General features: G+C 42.6%; 1 protein-coding gene across 1 annotated transcript in view; it reads right to left on the minus strand.

The window, feature by feature from the left end:
- Window positions 1-19914, minus strand: part of KIAA1217 (KIAA1217 ortholog) — a 687185-nt gene that overhangs the window by 417809 nt on the left and 249462 nt on the right. The window contains exon 2 of the mRNA XM_058297837.2: window positions 17844-17977. The gene's annotated coding sequence lies outside the window, so the exon portion shown is untranslated. The remainder of the gene's footprint in view (window positions 1-17843; window positions 17978-19914) is intronic.

Below are 19914 nucleotides of genomic sequence, written 5' to 3' on the forward strand. Positions count from 1 at the left end.
TGTCTAAGTATCCAGTCTTTCCTCTCAGCCTTTTCTGGCCCTACATTGTGTTTCCTATCCCTAGTGTGTGTTAGATTTTGGGTCTAAGAATAAACAAACCCACCAAGGAAAATGCCTGTACTTCTGAGCAACTACACTATCATTTAACTTCCAGCCTCTGCAGAAATCCCCTTACTTTCCAAACAGCTCAATTTTACATATAAAAATAGACATTTTGTTCTATCCAGCATTTTAGGGATGGTGTATTAGGAGACATTTCATTTAAAGCTGAGTCCACTGTATTGCTGAAACAGAAATGTATGTTGTGAATCTAAGCCAATGTGTCACCTGTCTGGATGTATTTACATTTTAGGCATAATTCCTCTTTGCAAATAAAAAGGTTATATTTTAATTAATGTTGGGATCTGAGTGAAACTGAAGGAAATATTTTGGGGAAAGATTCTTGATAGTCTCTTAAATTGAAGTAGAAGCTTCTCTACATCATTAACCAAAAATACTCATTCTTTCTTTTAGCAAACATTTATTTTGACCTATTATGGGCAGGCCTGAAAACGAGGCACAGTAGAGGATTCAAGAAAATAAAGTCAAAGTTTCGGATTGCATTATAACTATACTTAACATTTCCTGAGGATTCACTATGTCTAGTTTGATGCACTTACCACTCTCAATGCATTATATATTTAATTATGCATAATGACCACCACAAATGTATAAAGTACGTTAGGTGCTATGCTTATTTTAAATGAGGAGACTGGGCACAAAGAAGTTAACTTACTAGGTAAGGTAGATAGCTAGTAAGAAATGAAACTAGGACTCAAATACTTGTAGTTTGACTACAAAGTCCATGTTCTTAACTACTATATAATATGACACAGTATGATATGATACAATATCATATGATGTCATACAATATGATACAATACAATACCATGGGACACAATACGATATGACGCTATGCGATTATACATAAGAAGCTCAGAGCTGAATAGTAAGATAATAGAAAAAAAATACATAGAAAGGAAGAATACAAAGAAATATTTGGTAAGTGTCACTATAAAGATCATAAAAGAGAGGCTCACTATACAGTGTGATGAAATGATCATGGTAGCTTCATGGAAGATGTGGAAATTTACCTGGGCTTCCCATACCAACCTCAAATGTGCACACTGAAATATATAAAGTATAGAGTCAAATGGTGCTTTTTTCTCCAAAAATGAAGTGTTAATCCCATTTAACATAATGCTAAAAAACAAAACTGATCATACTGAAAAGTTTAAATCTTTGCTATTTTTGGAGACTCAAGGAAGCATATCTGGTCAGATGTTCATCAATCCTGATTCCTCTTTCCAAGCAAAGAGGAATTAACTCTTCCCAGAACCACTTGAAGTTATGTTGTGGCCCTATGATGAGTTCTGGCCTAAAGAATATGAGCCGAAATTATGATTGTACCTTAACAATCATACACACTCTTTCCCTTCTGCTGAGACTGTGGAGCCACAAGAAGGAAGAAACTATTTAAACGAGAAGTCCCAGGAGAGCCACCTCTGCCACTATGACGTAAGCAATAAATAAATCTTTATTGCTATTGAGATCTTGGGATTGCTTGTTATAGCAGCAAGTATTAATTGCTCTGACTAAACAGATAAGAATGTAGACCTGGGAAGTGGATTTGGCTCAACCGATAGAACATACACCTACCACCCAGGGTCTCCTGACCTGTGTGGTGAGCTGGCCCCATGTAGTGCTGATGCATGCAGGAAATGCCATGCCATGCAGGGGTGTCCACCACATAGGGGAGCCCCATGCACAAGGAGTGTGCCCCCTAAGGAGAGCCGTTCCACGTGAAAAAAGCGCAGCCTGTCCAGGAGTAGTGCCGCACACATGGAGAGCTGACACAGCAAGATGATGCAACAAAAAGAGACACAGATTCCCTGGTGCCACTGACAAGAATGCAAGTGGATACAGAAGAACACACAGCGAATGGACACAGAGAGCAGATAACCAAGGGGGAGAGGGGAAGGGAGACAAATAAATAAAAAATAAGTCTTTTAAAAAAGAAAAGAAAAAAAAAAGAATGTAGACCAAGTGAAAGTAATTCTACAGTGCTTTCAAGGAAATCTCTTGGAGATTTAAGAAAGTATCTTTTAGCCCTTGAAATTTCATTTTGCTTTGTTGTTTCCCATCTTTTACTTTTTTGGGTCTAGGTTTACAAATGGCATGGTCATGTCTATGATAATCTAAAGAAAATGATATTTGGGAGCAGATGTGGTCCAAGCACTTGAGTACCTGCCACCCACATGGGAGGTCCTGGGTTGGGTTCCCAGTGTCTCCTAAAGCAGACAAAAAAACAACAAGCAGACAACAAATAGACATTGAGCAAAAGCAACGAGCAGACAATGAACAAAAAAACAACAAGCAGACAATGAGGGAAAAAACCCCAAGCAGACAATGAACAAAAACAACGAGCAAGACAAGGAGCAAACAATGAGCAAGAAAACAAAACCAGCAGGGACCAGATGTGGCTCAAGCAGTTGAGTACCTGCCTCCCACAAGGGAGGTCCTGGATTTGGTTCCCATGCCTATCAAAGAAAAAGCAAACAGACAATGAGCAAAATAAAAAACGAGCTGATGATAAGCTTACAATGAGCAAAAAAAAAAAAAAAAAACCCACCGATGAGCAAACAATAAGCACAAACAATGAGCAAACAGACAAAGGTTCCAGTGGGGGTGGAAGGGGGAAGAAAATGATATTTGACTAAAGACAATTTTGATAGTTATATACTATTTTAGGGTCAACATTCAGTTTAGCAACAACATTATACCAGCTAATATGTATTGAAAATGCTGTGTTAGTTTTTATTCTATGTATTTTATATGCTTTGTTTTATTTAATTCTCAGAGAAAATGTTTAAGATTAATATGACTGTTAATCCTTCACAGCAGTTCAATGTGGTTTTAACAAAAACTCTTGGTACTCAAAATGATTTTCAAGCTCCTAGGAAACAAAAGTACATTTTTTTCATGTGTGAAGCTATCACTTGGCTATATTTCACCAGCATTTATTTTTCCTAAAGTTTTGAGAATCTTTTCTCATTTATTAAAGTTACTTTTTCATCACACTTGAGATTTCTAACTGCAGCTCATGAGTTAAGTGCTGTAATTGATCTAACATATCATTAAGTGATAAAATGATACAATTTATCATGTTCACTTGGAGTTATGGGAAATTCTCCCCACTGCTTTGGGTTCCTGTATATGGTTCTCATTTCTTCACATAACAGATTAATGATGGAGGAATTCTCATTTCAGTCTTTTGTTTCCAAAAACAAAGTGCGTGTAAACAAGTAATTATTTTTGAAGCAGTGTACTTTCTCCTACACTGTTTAAAGCAATGGTTTGTTTATTTCAAACAGTAAACTCTATTTTCTGCATATAAAATAATAAATTATCTTATGCATGAACATGAGAACGCATAGCTTCTCCAAGTTAGCTAATAAAAATCTCTCTCTTGCCATAGCATATTAAATAGTTTATTAAATTCCATTAACTTAAGTGCATGCAAGTGCCCCCTGGCTTAAAAGAACCATTTCTACAGATATTAGTTGTCCAAAATCAAAATTGCCTTTTCTGGATGGCCATGAAACAAAGCGTCAAGACATTACATGAGGCAGGAAAAACAAATAAACGAGGCTCAGTTTCCATAAAAGTGATGTCATTAAGCTCTGCAGAATGTGCTGGTAGTTCACCTACTGCCTCTCAAGAAAGAGTAACAGGTAAAAATTCCACACTTCAGGGGAGGAGTGATGTCTGACATTGAATACTCTCCGACAGAAAGGACACACCCGTTTTCCTCTACCTTCAGTCTTCCCTCTTTTCAACTTCCCCCACCTTCCCCCACCTTCCCCTTTTCAACTTCCCCTCCCCCCCCTTCAGGCACCTGTAGATCTGGTCTAGAGCCACACTTCCCTTCTCTCCCGACATCCTGGGACCACAGACCCTTTCTCACCTTTTGCTTCTGGCATAGGAGTCACTGGATTCTCACCCAGGCTACATAACTCTCTCTTGTCTGCGACCTGATCCTTAACAAAGCTAGTTATTTCTGGTCTCTTCTGAGATGAGAAGAGTAGCCCTGCATGCAGCAGAGCCAGTAACCAAATGGGACCCAGCTTTAGAGTGACTATTTAAACCAAAAACGTGCTATGGCTTAGGATGCACCCTCCACAAAAGGTTCATTTTTAAAAAGCACATTTCCTACTGACCAAAACACATGGAAGCCGGTGCCCGCTTTATCCAGCAGAAGTTTATGTTTTTGTTCAAGCTGTGTTTAAAAAGGCTCAGCTTCTTCCCTTGGCATCAATTGCCCTTCATCATAATGGGCATTGTATTCCCGCTTCCTCCCATAGTTCTTCTTCTTTATTATTGTTTTAATCCCAGGCCTCCAGGGTTAGAGCAACTAAACACAGCAGTTCAACATTGTGGCTAGAGAAATCCATCATTCCGAGACACAAAGGAGCATTTCACTGGTTGATCCTGGAAGAAGGGACGGCTATCTGAAGATCAAATGCCTGCCCTGCTGGGACGGAGCAGTTCCCTCCCAGCTGCCCTCTCCTCTTCCTGCTGCTGGTGCTAAGCTCCGGCTCCCTGGCCGAGGGTTATCAGGACCCAGGAAGGCGCAGGCCGAGGCCGTGGCTGCTGACAGTGGCCTGAGAAGCTGCCTCCCAGGGTTTCCAAAGGAACGACTGGACTCCAGATGGGGACTGCCGTGGAGCGCAGCTTCTGGGACTCGCTGCTCTGGTTTTCTCTTCGGGATTCACCTTGTTGATGGGAGTTAAAATGACCGTTTCAGAGTCCTTCGTGATGAATCGTGAGATATCCCCCGAAAGTTAACCGGCTCCATCTCAGAAGGACCCACAGTGGAACCCAGGCGGTGTGCAGGCAACCCGAGGTCAGATTTGGGTCGTAAAATAGAAGTCAGTGTTCAAGGTGTTTTCCAAGTTGCCTTTGGGTTCTGTTAAACAGTTTTTAAATTTAAATATTACATGAGTTTTTTTGTTTTTTAATGTTGGGGTCAAATGAAATGTCACTGCCAGTTCTTTTGGAACATGGGACCGTGCTTTCTTTCTCGAGGAAAGAAAATCCCCAGGAAACAAATACCCAGGTGTCGAGGGAGAAATGCAGGCCAAGAAGAGCCCTTGTTCTGTGCGTGGGTCCTTCCACCCCATCAGCTTTTACTCACACAATTGAATGATTAAAAACACTGAGACCCGCCATCAAAGTACAATCAAGTATCAATGACAGAGGACAGAAGAGTTTTGACGAGAGGTAAAGAAGGGCAGAATGTCAGGACACATGTAAATTTCTTACGTGCGGCACTCCGTTGAGAGTTCTCTTGTCTCTAACTGATTTCTTTTCGTGCCAAGAGAAGCCCACGCGTTATTTGAACCTGGTTCCTACAGCACTGGCAAGGCCACCATTGCACTTGCCGGCGACTGCCCTGTAGGATGTCAGCGGGCTCGCGGCTGGGCTTCGCCGGGAGCAAGTTCCCATCAGAAACCCCCTTCCCACGTTCCGGGGACCACGTACGAAAGGCCGCCCCGGCAGCTTTGGGAGTCATCTCTGCGTGAGTGGCGGCTGGTGACCCTGAGGACGTGGCCTTACTGAGGCCACATCTCCTTAATCATGGGCGGTTTCTTTCCCCCGCATTGGATTGTTACTTAGATGGGGTCACAGCCTTCGAGGGCCCTGCATTCAAAAGCGGCGGCTGCGGCTTCCTTATTTCTGCATCACGGCCCCATCCTTGGGATTTCTCTAGCCACGTCCTTACCTCCCTCTCCTGGGCAGCCTGACCCCCCCATCGCGGGGGGCAGGGGTGAGGTGGGTCGGATGCCTTAAAGGCTCGAGACCCTGTCGGGGCAGAGAAGCCTCAGGACCAGAGCAGAAGAGAAGTCAGAAGAATGGGAAGAGTCTTTTTTACAATTCAGCTGGTTTGAAAGTTTCCATTTCTTTTAGCAAATGTGTTTTCTTCTCCGAGAGCATATGTGCCGCCTGGCAGCTGATTTCTGCAACTCTTAAAGTCGGAAGACTTGGAGAAGGCTGACTCACAATTCCTTACACAGCATGTGTGAAATCTTTCAAGAGAGCCTGGGGGAAGGGACAACCCAGAGGATTTTGGATGATGCTCTGCATGGCTTTTCTTTCTTTTTTTTGTTTTAAAGATTTATTTTTTATTTATTTTTCTCCCCTTCCCTTCTCCCCTCACCTGTTGTCTGCTCTCTGTGTCCATTTGCTCTGTGTTTTTCTGTGTCCACTTGCATTCTCGTCAGCGGCACCTGGAATCTGTGTCTCTTTTTGTTGCGTCATCTTGCTGCGTCAGCTCTCCGTGTGTGCGGCGCCACTCCTGGGTGGGCTGTGCTTTTTTCGCGTGGGGCGGCTCTCCTTACGGGGCGCACTCCTTGCACGTGGGGCCCCCCTATGTGGGGGACACCCTTGTGTGGCACAGCTCTCCTTGCGTGCATTGGCATTGCACATGGGCCAGCTCACTACATGGGTCAAGAGGCCCTGGGTTTCAACCCTGGACCTCCCATGTGGTAGGTGGATGCTCTATCAGTTGAGCCAATTCTGCTTCCCTCAATGGCTTTTCAATTAAACAAGGAAAAAAGAACCAACTGGTTATCTGCTACTATTTCTACTCTTTTTTTAAAAAAATTTTCTATTTGTTTTATAGCAATAATTCTTGTTTACCTTTTTTTAAAAGAGCAGCTTTATTGAGATATATGGTATCCAATACCATAAAATGCATCCCAAGTCCGCAATTAGTGGCTTTTTGTATGCAGAGTTGTGCATTTATCACCACAGTGAATTTTAGGACATTTTCATTACTCCAAAAAGAAACACCCGACCTGCCTGAGCAGTCACCTCTCTGTCCTGCCCCAGCCCTACATAACCACTAATCTAAAAAGTCACGTAGAACATCCAGCTTTCCCATATACCACCTGGTTTAGTTTGCCAAAGGGCTGCTGATCAGAAGTACCAGAAATGGGTTGACGTTTGTAAAGAGGATTTACTTGCGGTCGACATTGACGGTTCCAGAGCTGTGGAAAGTTGGAATCGAGGCACCGTAAGAGGTGCCTCCTCCGCAATGTCAGCCGCACGTGCGAGGCGAGAAGGCCGCCCGTGTCCGTCAGGCCTCCGCCCTCCCCGCCGGGCTCAGTCTCCTCGCGAGCTGTTCTGTGGGCCCAGCCTCTTGGGGTTCGTGCTGAAGCGATCCTCCAGTTCTCTCTCTTACGTGGCAGGATGAAACACCACAGCTCCTTTTTCCTGTGTCTGTCTGTGTCTCTCGTTATATCAGACCTGAGTCAGGCCTCACTGAAGGAATCTAGTCAAAAACGGTCTCACACCTGCTTCATAAAACAACTTAACCTGCCACCCCCCGCCCCCTCCAGTGCTGACGGTTAGTATTAGTGTGGTGCCTTTGCTGTAAGTGATGAAAGAATAATGAACTAGTGCTATTAGCTAAGCCCACTGTTCACATAAGGGGTATTTTCTCCCAGATACCACCCTGTTATTAACACCTTGTACTAGCACGGTACATTTGTTATACCTCATGAAAGAACGGGCTTATACTGTACTGTTAATCCCAGGCATCACCCACAAGGTTCACTGTGTTATACAGTCCCAAGTTTTATAACATCTTCTAACTTTCATTCTAGTAACATATAGGACCCAAAAGTTCCCCTTTCAACAACATTCACTTACATAGTCGGGGATTTTATTTACACTCACAAGATGGTGCTATCATCACCACCATCCATTTCCAAACTTTAACAATCAACCTAAATCGAAGTTTTGTACAAATTAAGCATCAGTTCCTCATTTTCTACCCCAATATGTCCCCTCATAGCCTATATTCTAGATTCTATCTCTATGAGGTTACTTATTATAGTAAGTTCATATCTATGAGATCATACAATATTTATCCTTTTTGTCTGGCTTATTTCACCCAACATAATGTCCCCAAGGTTCACCTGAATGTCACATGCACCAGAACTTCATTCCTTTGTACGGCTGAATAATACTGCATCATATGTATATGCTGCATTTTATTCATTCATTCATTCATTGATAGACACTTAGGTTGCTTCCATCCTTTGGCAGTTGTAAACAATGCCACTATGAACATTGGTGTGCAAATATCTGCGTCCCTGCTTTCACTACTTCTGGATGTATGCCTAGAAGCGGATTGCTGGATCATATGGTAATTCTATACTTGGCTTTCTGAGGTACTGCCAAACTGTCTTCCACAGCAGATGCACCATTTTACAATCCCACCAGTAATGGAGGAGTGTTCCTATTTCTCCACATCCTCTCCAACACTTGTGGTTTCCTGTCTTTCTTACAATAGCCATTCTAGGGGATGTGAAATGATACCTCGTTGTTTTGATTTACATTTCCCTCATAGCTAGTGATGCTCAGCATCCATTCGTGTGCTTTTTTAGCCATCGGGAGATCCCTTTGGAGAAATGTATTTTCAAGTATTTTGAGCATTTTTATTGAGATGTTTGTCTTTTTATTGTTGAGTTGTAGGATTTCTTTTTATATTCTGGGTATTAAACTCTTATTGGATGCATGGTTTCCAAATATTTTCTCCCATTGAGAAGGTTGCCTCCTCATTTTCATGACAAAGTTCTTTGATGACCAATTTTTTTTTTTTTTACTTCGAGGAAATCCTATTTACCTATTTTTTTTTCTTTTATTGCTTATTCTTTGGGTGTAAAGTGTAAGAAACCATTGCCTAGCACAAGATACTGCAGATATTTCCCTACATTTAGTTCTAGGAGTTATGTAGTCTTGGTTCTTACATTAAGGTCTTTGATCCAATTTGAGTTGATTTTGTATATGATGTGAAATCAGAATCTGCTTTCATTCTTTTGCCTATGGATATCCAATTCTTCAACCATTTGCTGAAGAGGCTATTCTTTCCCAAGTGAATGGACTTGGAAGCCTTGTCAAAAATCTATTGGCCATAGGTGTGAGGGTCCATTTCTAAACTCTCAATTTGATCCTATTGATCTATATATCTATCCTTGTTCCCAATTTATGCTGTTTTGACCACTATAGCTTTGTAATATGCTTTAGAGCCAGGAAGTGTGAGTCCTTCAACTTTGTTCTTCTTTTGCAATATGTTTTTTGGCTATTTGGAGCACCTTCCCTTACAAATTAATATGATAATTGGCTTTTTCATTTCAGCAAAATAAGCTGTTGGAATTTTGATTGAGATGACTTTGAATCTATAAATCATTTTGGATAGAATTGACATCTTAAAGATATTTAGTCTTCCAATCCATGAATGAGGAATATTCTTCCCTATTTAAGTCTTCTTTTATTTCTTTTAACAATATTTTATAGTTTTCTGTGTACAAGTCCTTTATGTCCTAGTTAAATTTTATTCCCTAACATTTGACTCTTTTAGTGGCTATTATAAATAGAATTTTTTTTTCTTGATTTCCTCCGCTTGCTCGTTACCAGTGGATAGGAACACTACTGAATTTCGGGCGTTGAACTTCTATGTCTCAACTTTGCTGTGTTTGCTTATTATCTCTAGGAGCTTTGTTGTAGGGTTTTGGGATTTTCTATATATAAGATCATGTCATGCAAATAGTGAAAGTTTTACTTCTTTCATTCCAATTTGGGTGCTTTTTATTTCTTTTTCTTGGCTAATTGCTCTTCTTAGAACTTCCAGCACAATGCTGAATAAGAGTGGTGACAGTGGGCATCCTTGTCTTTTTCCAGATCTTAGAGGGAAAGCTTTCAGTCTTTCACCATTGAGTATGATGTTAGCCGTGGTTTTGATTTTTTAAAATATATGTTCCTTTGATCACGTTGAGGAAGTTTCCTTCTATTCCTTGTTTTCTAAGTGTTTTATAAAGAAAGGAAGCTGAATATTGTCAAATGCCTTATCTGTGTTAATTGAGATGTGCTGTTGATGTGATGTGTTACATTCATTGGTTTTCTTCTGTTGAGCCACTCTTGCGTACCTGGGATAAAAGCAACCTGATCATGGTGCATACTTTTTAAAATGTGCTGTTGGAGTCTATTTGCAAGTTTTTTTGTTGAGGATTTTTCCATCTATATTCATAAGAGAAATTGATTTGTAATTTTATTTTCTTGTGGTTTCTTTATCTGTCTTTCATATTAGTGTGATCTTGGCGTCACAGAATGAGTTAGGTAGTGTTCCCTTCTCTTCAAATCTTTGGAAGAGTTGAGTAGGGTTGACACTAATTCTTGAAATGATTGGTAGGATTCAGCTGGTCCTGGGCTTTTCTTTGTTGGGAGATTTTGATGAATGATTCAACCTCTTTGCTTGTAATTGGTTTGTTGAGGTCTTGTATTTCTTCATGTGTTTCTAGGTGTTTGTCCATTTCATTTTGGTTATCTAATTTGTTGGCATACAGTTGTTCATAGTATCCTCTTAGGATCTTTTTTCCTTTCTGTGAGGTCAGTAGTAATGTCCCCCCTCTCATTTCTGATTTTATTTGCATCTTCTTTCTTTTCGTCTTTATAAGTTTAGCCAAGAGTTTGTCAATTTTATTGATCTTTTCAAAGAACCAACTATTGGTTTTATTAATTCTATTGTTTTTATTCTAGATTACATTTATTTCTTCTCTAATCTTTGTTATGTCTTTCCTTCTTCTTGCTTTGGGTCTAATTTACTTTTCTTTTTCTAGTTCCTCCACATGTGCAGTTAGGTCTGTGATGTCAGCACTTTCTTCCTTTTTTTTTTTTAAGATTTATTTATTTATTTCTCTCCCATCCACTCCCCCCCCCCCCCCCGTTGTCTCTTCTCTGTGTCTATTTGCTGCATCTTCTTCTTTGTCTGCTTCTGTTGTTGTCAGTGGCACTGGAATTTGTGTTTCTTTTCGTTGCATCATCTTGCTGTGTCAGCTCTCCATGTGGGCAGCACCATTCCTGGGCAGGCTGCACTTTCTTTCACGTTGGGCGGCTCTCCTTACGGGGTGCACTCCTTGCGCATGGGGCTCCCCTACGCGGGGGACACCCCTGCATGGCATGGCACTCCTTGCGCACATCAGCACTGCACATGGGCCAGCTCCACACAGGTCAAGGAGGCCCGGGGTTTGAACCACGGACCTCCCATGTGGTAGACGGATGCCCTAACCACTGGGCCAAGTCCACATTCCTCTTCTTTTTTAAATGTAAACATTTAGGGCTATAAATTTTCCTCTCAGCACTGCCTTTGCTGCATCCCATAAGTCTTGATATGTTGTTTCTCATTTTCATTCATCTCAAAGTATGTAATGATTTTCCTTGTAATTACTTCCTTGACCTCCTGATTGTTTAAGGTAGTATAAGTTATTGATTTCCAACTTCATTCCATTATGGTCAAAGAAGATGCTTTGTATGATTTTAAGCTTTCTAAAGTTATTGAGACTTGTTTTGGACTCAACATATGGTCTACCCTGGAAAATGATACATGTGCACTTGAGAAGAATGTATATTCTGCTATTTTGGGGTGCAATATTCTGTGTCTATTTGTTAGGTCTATTTCATTTATTGTATTATTCAACTTTTCTGTTTTCTTGTTAATCTTCCATCTAGATGTTCTGTCTGTTGATAAGAGCGGAAGTCTCCAACTATTATTTAAAGGTGTCCATTTCTCACTTAAGTTTTGCCTTGTGTATTCTGGGGGAACATAGTAAAATGCATAAATATTTATGATTGTTTCTTCTTGGTGGGTTGCCCTTTTTATTAATATATAGTGTCCTTCCCTATCTCTTATTAACAGCTTTTGCCCAATATTAGTATAACTATTCCAGCTATTTTGTGATTACTGTTTGCATGGAATATCTTTTTTCCATCCTTTCTCTTTCAACCTGTTTGTCTCTTTAGGTCTAAGGTGAATCTCTTGTAAACAACACATGGTTGGATTATGCCTTTTTATTCATTCTACCACCCTGCCTTTTGATAGGGGAGTTTAATCCTTTAACATTCTGTGTTATTACTATAAAGGAGTACATATTTCAGTCATTTTGTTCTTTGGTTTTTATGTGTCGTCTTTTTTTGTCTCTTCAACCTCCTTTTTCGTATCATTGACTTTTTGCGATGTATCTGATGGATCTCTTTCTCATTTCTATTTCTATGTATATTTTAATACTTTCTTTGTCATTACCCTGGGGTAATGACAAACTACATCTATAATCTACCAATTTGAAAAGACAGCAACTTAGCTTCAGTAGCGTACACTGGTGCTCCCATATCTCTCTGTTTCCCTTCTTTGGTGTTTTTGTTCCCTTTTACCATTTTGTATTTTCCATGCCCATTATCAGGAAATATGTCCTTTTCTTGTTCAATTGTATTCTGATTCTTATAGGAATTAAAGATTAGAATAGTTTAATGAGGATACAGTATTATTGGGTTTTGCACTTACCCTTTTAGTTACCCTTATTATGATCTTCATTTCTTCACTCCAAGCCACTGTCTTCTGTCTTTTCCCTTCGACCTTCAGAACTCCCTTTACAAATCCTTTTAAGGCAGGTATCTTGTTGACAAACTCTCCATTTCTGTTTATCTGTGAGTATTTTAAACTCTCCATCATTTTTTTATGGATAGTTTCGCCAGATAGAGAATTTTGGGCTGGTAGTTTTTCTCTTTTAGCATCTTAAATATATCATATCACTGCTTCTTCCTGCCACGATTTCTCATGAGAAATTGGCACTTAGCCTTATGTGTGACATATCGCTTTTTCTTGCTGCTTTCAGAATTCTCCCTTTACCTTTGGTATTTGACATTCTGATTAGTATATGGCTCAGATTAGGTCTATTAAGATTTATTCTATTTGGAATATGTTATGCTTCTTGGATATATACATTTATGTCTTTCATAAGAGGTGGGAAATGTTTGACCATTATTTCCTCAAATATTCTTCTTCCCCTTTCCCCACCTCTTCTTCTGGGACACCATGACATGCATGTTTGCATGGTTCATGCTGTCGCTCAAATTCTTGAGACACAGCTCAATTTTCTTCTGTTATTTTCTCTATCTGTTCTTCTGACTGTATAATTTCAATTGTCCTATCTTCTACCTGATTCTTTCTTCTGCCTGTTCAAGTCTGCTGTTATATGTCTCCACTGCATTTTAAATCTCTATTTCTGTGTCTTTCATTCTCATAATTTATTTGTGTTTCTTTTTATACTTTCAAATTCTTCTTTATACTCAGACATTACATCTTAATATCCTTTATCTCTTTTGGCATATTTTCCTTCATCTCCAAGAATTGATTTAGGAGGTTTATTTGAATATCTTTGATTAGTTGTTCCAAATTCTGAGTTTCCTCTGAAGTTTTAATTTGTTTCCTTGACTGAGCTATATCTTCCTCTTTCTTAGTATGGCTTGTGATTTTTTGCTGATGTCTAGAAATCAGATTCTCTTGATGGGTTACTGCTGAAGACCCATTTCCCCTCAGGCGTAGGGTTTTACTGTTGACTGGCTTTGTTGTTAAAGCTCTTGTTTGCTGTGTTGTCTAACTTATTCTAGAACTTTAGAATAGCTTGTGTTTAACTCTTCAGATTTCTTCAGCTGGTTTTTGCCCTGGATTTGCATGCAATTTTTAAGATTGCAGTTTTTGTACAAGTGTTTACCTCCATGAGAGAACTTCCTATTCTCTGTTCCTTCCCCAGGAACCTTGATCTGTTCAGTTTGTTTTTGCGTTGAATTTTCTCCTCAGCTCTTGTGATTTGTTTAAATTCTCTCTCTCACTCAGTGACCCGTTTTCCTTACACTTTTCAATTCTGGGATATATTCTTTCTTATAGCAGTTCGGGATACTCCATCCCTTTTCATTTCTCTGTGAGACTTGCCTGACTCCAGTTTCTTCCCCATTAGGCTACCTTGCCCCTCTGGATTGATAGGTCAATCCAGAAAGGTGGGTCGCTTCAGAAAAGTCTGTTTGCCTTTAGGTGGTGGTCCTGGTGACTGAAACTGATTGGACACAACAGTTCTCATCAGCCTTTCTATGGTCATCTCCCCCTGCTCTCCCACCCAAGGACGCTTTATGCAGCGCTTCTCAGTGGCTCGTGTTCTGCTCTGGGCGTCCATGGATGTAGGTCTGTGTGCCTGGATTTTGCATGGAGTTCTAACTGCTGCCATTCTGTCTACAGTCTCTGTCCACGGTGAAAGGGACTCAGGGCCATGCTGCCTCTGTGTGGCTCTCGAGTTGCATGGAGTTTTCTGTTTCTTCAATTCAGTATTTGTGGAGTCTTTCTCCAGTGTCTACCATCCTCCAAAATTTAAATCAAGTGGAATTTGTCCTTTTGTTCACTAATTCTCTGGAAAGGTTTTTTCAAGGGATGTTTACGTCATCAGATTGACAAAGTCACCTCTACTCCTTTTTTTTCTCTATTTTTAAAAAATGTTCCATTCAAAAAATATAAGAGGTCCCCATATACCTTCCACACCCGTCACCCCATTCCTCCCAAGTCAACAATCTCTTTCATTGTTGTGGGACATTCATTGCATTTGGTGAATACATTTTGGAGCACTGCTGCACCACATGGATAATGGCTTACATTGTAGTTTACACTCTCCCCCAGTCTACCCAGTGGGCCATGGCAGGACACACAATGTCCAGCATCTGTCCCTGCAGTACCACCCAGGACAACTCCAAGTCCTGAAAATGCTCCCACATGATATCTCTTTTTCCCTCTCCCTGCCCTCAGCAGCTACCATGGCCACTTTCTCCATATCAATGCTACAATTTCTTCCATTATTAATCACAGTAGTTCCATAGTAGAATATCAGTAAGTCTACTCTAATCCATATTCTTTTCTTCCAACCTGTGGACCCTGGGATGGTGATGTCCACTCCACCTCTATATCGAGAGGGGGCTTAGATTCCACATGGATGATGGAGGCAATTCTGCTTGCAGTTGTAGGCACTCTCGGCTCTCTGGTGTGGTGGTTGACCTTTTTCACTTCCCTGTTAGCTGGCTGGGGTAAGTCCAATAACCAGGGTAGGAGTTGCAAGTCTGTTGAGGCTCAGGGCCTGGCTGTCACATGGACAGTCCAGAGATTCAGGTCTCCTGAGTATATACAACCCCAGCACCAACCATAGGTCTAGGAAAAGTGACAAAAGAGGCATGTGTAGAAAGGTCATATCTGAATCCAACTAAGCAACTTGAGGAGATGGGCTGAATAAAATATAGCATCACAGTACAGAGAGAATGTAATAGTTGTAGAACTTTGCAATTTTCCAGTCAATGAACCTTGTGGCATTCCAGGTTTAATTAGGGACAAGGACACTGGCTTGCGGTGATTCCACAGCCACTGAGAACTGACCTGACTAATGACTAGTTCCTTGCCCTATACCAGGTGCTATTGTTTGGACACTAGACCTGACAAGGCATTTCCTTTAAGCACTTTCTTCATCATGCATTCCAGAGAGCGCTCCAGAAAGAAGACCTCAGTGTGGCCTGTAGGAATTCTAGAAGCCGGAAGGATCTGTGTGGGCAAGTGAAATGCAGATGCAATGAAGCAGGACTTGGAAGTTATCTATAGTTTTCACGACTGCAGTCACAAATTGAGGTAACATTTCAAGAGCAAGGCTCCCAGGCTCAGAAAGTAAGAAAACCCTTAAACTCTGGCAACGGAGGCTCAAAGAGGAAGGAGAAGGCAGAAACATAAACTACAGGCGACAGGTGGTCATTTATGCTTCAATTTGGAGCTCAGAGCAAATCCTGGGTTTACCACTTAATAACTGTGTGACCTTGAGCAAAGTACTTAGAACTTTGCAGAGTCTTGGGTTCCTTGTGTTTACAATGGGAATGACAGCACCAGCCTCTGCATCGTGGTGAGGATTAAAGCATATCACACACACTGCGGCGTGGGGCCCACAGCAGTCATTGAAGAAATGGGGGCTATTATTTTTATCATTGTTATTACCCACAGTCCTGTGACTGTAACTTCACTAATGCTATAATTCATTTTTTACATTCTAGAGAACTAGTTCAAAAGCCTGCTTGTCAAATACATTATCTAGTTTAGGCTTTAAAGAGTCCCTGGGTGTGCTCTGCTCTGCTTCGCCCAGGCCCTAATGCTTACCCGAGGGTAGGGAAATTGCACAGCACCCTGGCTCCCCTCCTAGTCTTCTTGTCAACCACATTCCATGAGGGTATGGGTGGATTTCTTCACTTCCTCTTCCCTCCTACCACATCCCATACCTTAAAAAGATGCCAGCTTAGTTTTAACCCTCCCTTGAAGGCGGATTTTAATCTTCATCTTTTCAAGTTATTGAAAGAAGCTGCAAGTTCCTTTAGAGCCCTCCAACACCCGTGCCTGCAGCCCAGTAGAAATGGGAGAGACTTAGGTGTGCTTTGGCCCACATCCTCCGGCAGAGCCTGATGACTCTGTGATGAACTACACATCCATAACTCTTGACTCCTGGATTCCTTGCTGCTCCTACAACTCTAAAGAGGAAGGCTTTCCAGACTGAACCACACAGAGAGAGAGGAATGCAGGTTATTTATGGTAGCCTGGCTCTTTAACGATTCAATACACACATCATCTTGACAGGCAAGCCTGCTCCCTCCCCTTGGAGCCCTGGGGGCTGCGGTGGAAGAATGCCTGATCCCTGGCTTCTCCCTGGGGTGAGAAAGGTAGCTGGTTTGGCAGAGAGAGTCACAGCAGGATTTATGGAGACAGGACAAAATAGAATCCATATGCCTGCAGCGCGGGATCAGGGAAAGTCCCGGGAGGCTCGCAGACTCCTTAGCGCCCTCTCAGCTTCTCGCAGGAGTAAACCAGACCTCCTGACCTGCTCTCTAGCTGCACGAGCCCCGCGTCCACATTCGCGCCTTCAGCTGCCCGTGCTCCACCAACACCGGCGCTTTCGCGGAGGAGCTATGCATTCCCTTTGCGTCCTTGAATTCCCAAGCTCTTTTGCAAGCCTGACTCTTGCTTTGCTCGGGGAACTTCAGGGCTGGGGCAGACACGGAAGCCAGGGATTTCCTGATTCTGAGCTGGTGGGGTGATCCTTGGGCCGTGAGGTCTAAGACCCTGCTCATCCTAGGTGCTCGAGCGTGTGTGTGTGTTGGTTCCCACTGCTCGCTAACCTAAAGTCCAAGGTGAGTAAGAACGCGCTGGGCAGGGCCCATCTTTTCACTTTCTTGTCTTTCTCTGAATCAAATACCCAAATTTCACAGTGTGATGTCAGAATGGAGAGGGCTGTGTGGAAATAGCTTCTCCTGGTGGAAAAGATTATACTGGTCGGTTTCTGGTCAGAATTTGGGCCAAATGAAAACATCTAAAGCTGAGGATCAACTTGCACCCCACCCGGGTAGGCAGCCAAGCTCACCTGTGCAGGTGACTTTTCAGACATGGATTTCAATCGAAGGCCTACAGCTATGAAGGCTTAAAGAGACTCTTCTTTTTTTATGAATTCTGTCCACCCATAGACTCCGACAAAGCCAGCAGACACCCAGACAGCTCCCAATATTGTTGGCCCAAAGGTGGTGTTCTTTAAGCCTTGTCTTGTTCTTCAGTCATTAAGATCACTGTGAGCCAGAGTCTGATGATGGAGATAGGCTCAGGGATGCATAGAAAACATGGACCGGAAAGCAGCACATGCGGCGAAAGACCAAAGAACAAATGGCCAAAAACATAAGAGAGCTGCGCCAGAGCATCAGCACGTGTGGTCGACGCGGACATTTTGTTCCACTGGGTTTGGGGAGCGAATGATCGGAAGTCGGGCTTTACAGACAGGCCTTTCGCTCCTCCTTCGTTCAGTGTCACAACGGTGAACGACCATTTTACGGTTTAATTAAAAGACTGGCCTTACCTACAAAGAAGAGAAGGGGGTAGACTCCACAGCTGGGTCCTGCAGGCTTTGGGGCTCTGGACTGTCCAGCGCAGACCCAGGACACAGAGCGCACAGCGAAATCAGCTACAAGGCCAGGGCCTCAGTCTCTCCATCTGCAAAATACGAATGATGATGCAGTTATTTCCACCAGTAACTGGAAATTGCCAAGTCCGGATTTAGAAATTCCTGCTGATTAAAAAACACAGGGAAGGGACGTGGAGTAAACTGCATGCCCTAGGAGCGGTACTGGACGCTCATAAGCCACGCGTGCATTCCTACCCTCAGATACCCCGAGCTAGAGGCTGTAAACTTCCAGTTTTCAGTGTTTTCCGCAAAACACTAGCTGGACACTACAAAGGAAGGAAATACATTAAACAGATCCATCAACCGTGACAATAAGAGCAGGCTTGTGTCATCAGGGCGGAAGGAAATCCGGATAAACCGTTTGAGAATGACAGAGGCTGAACGGGAAGTGGAGCAACCTCGGGTCCCCCCGCCCCTTTGTCCCCTCTTTGTGTCCCACGGAAAGCCTGGATTCCATCAGCTGTGCCCCGGGGAACTCCCCTGGCTTGAGGATGGGGTGGGGCAGCCCCTAAGAGCATGAGGGCGCAGAGGCTTCATCTAAACAGAATTTCTTAGTCTGAGGCTCTGGAAATGCTTTTTTTTAATGACTTTTTTTCCCTCTCCCCTTCCCCCACCCCTTCGTCCGCTCTCTGTGGCCATTCACTGTGTGTTCTTCTGTGTCCACTCGCATTTTTGTCAGGCAGCATGGGGAATCTGTGTCTCCTTTTGTTGTGTCATCTTGCTGTGTCAGCTCTCTGTGTGTGCGGTGCCACTCCTGGGTGGGCTGTGCTTCTCATGCAGGGCGGTTCTTCTTGCAGGATGTACTACTTGCACGTGGGGCTCTGCTATGTGGGGGTGCCCCTGTGTGGCATGCACTCCTTGCACGCAGTAGCACTGCGCATGGGCCAGCTCACTACATGAGCCAGGAGGCCCTGGGTTTGAACCCTGGACCTCCTATATGTTAGGTGGATGTTCTGTCAGTTGAGCCACATCCACTTCCCATGGAAATTCTGTATGAGGCTGAGAGGCACCTCATCTGGAGGATTCCAGGATCACTGAGAAGCCCAGAAAGATAAGCTTCCACATTTCAGTTTCCCCCACAGTAGTGGATTCCGCAAGTCTGGAGGCTGTGGGGAGTTTGTTGATGTCAGTGAAGAAGGTGCATGCAGAACAGTGTAACTATTTGGAAGAACGTTTCCCCAATTGGAACCTTATATGCATACATCCCTCTTAGGAGCCAGAGAAACAAATTTCTAAGTGGAAAGAAAATTATGGGTGAAATTATGAAGAGAATGAAAATAGATCACAGGCACATTATTGAGCTTAGACCCTAAAATTGCCATGTGGTTAAACTTTCAAAATATTAGCTCTGTCTGTATGAATTAGATTATTTCTTGTGCTGCCTTTAATTAGTTATGAATTTTGTGACATTTAAAGGTTTTTATTTTTGTTTTCGTGAGTTTTAGGCATCAGAGTGGTCCATTAGAACCTACGTAACCTGGGAAAGATGGTGTTCCGTGTCAGGAAACCTAAAGCCCGGCTCTGGGGAGGTCGTTTTATCTTTTCAGGCTCAGTTTTTCCCAATGAAATAAAGCTCCAAGGTCTCAGAGAGGAGAGAACGCCTTCCCCCCTGTCCCCACCAAACCGAGTGGGATCTAATGTGGATGGGCATTGCCTCCACCTGAAACTCTACACACATCCTTCACTCCTCAGGGGTCTCCCTTGTTGGGTGCTTGTGACAATCATTCCTGCACTCCACCTCCCCAAGGCTCACTGGCCACAGAAAGGCACCGAGAGCGTGACATCGCGCCAACAACCTGACTCTTCAATGAGGAACGGCACACGGCGCCTCCCTTTGACTCCTAATGGCGGCTCAGTGAGAAAGGTAGACTGGATGTCACGTTTCTAACACGGCAAGAGAGTCTCTGGGCGATGATGAGGTGTGCTCCTGGGGCGCAGTGGAGACAGGATTTGGAACCAGGCTAGC

The sequence above is a fragment of the Dasypus novemcinctus genome, chromosome 5 (assembly GCF_030445035.2).
Source record: "Dasypus novemcinctus isolate mDasNov1 chromosome 5, mDasNov1.1.hap2, whole genome shotgun sequence".
NCBI lineage: Eukaryota > Metazoa > Chordata > Mammalia > Cingulata > Dasypodidae > Dasypus > Dasypus novemcinctus.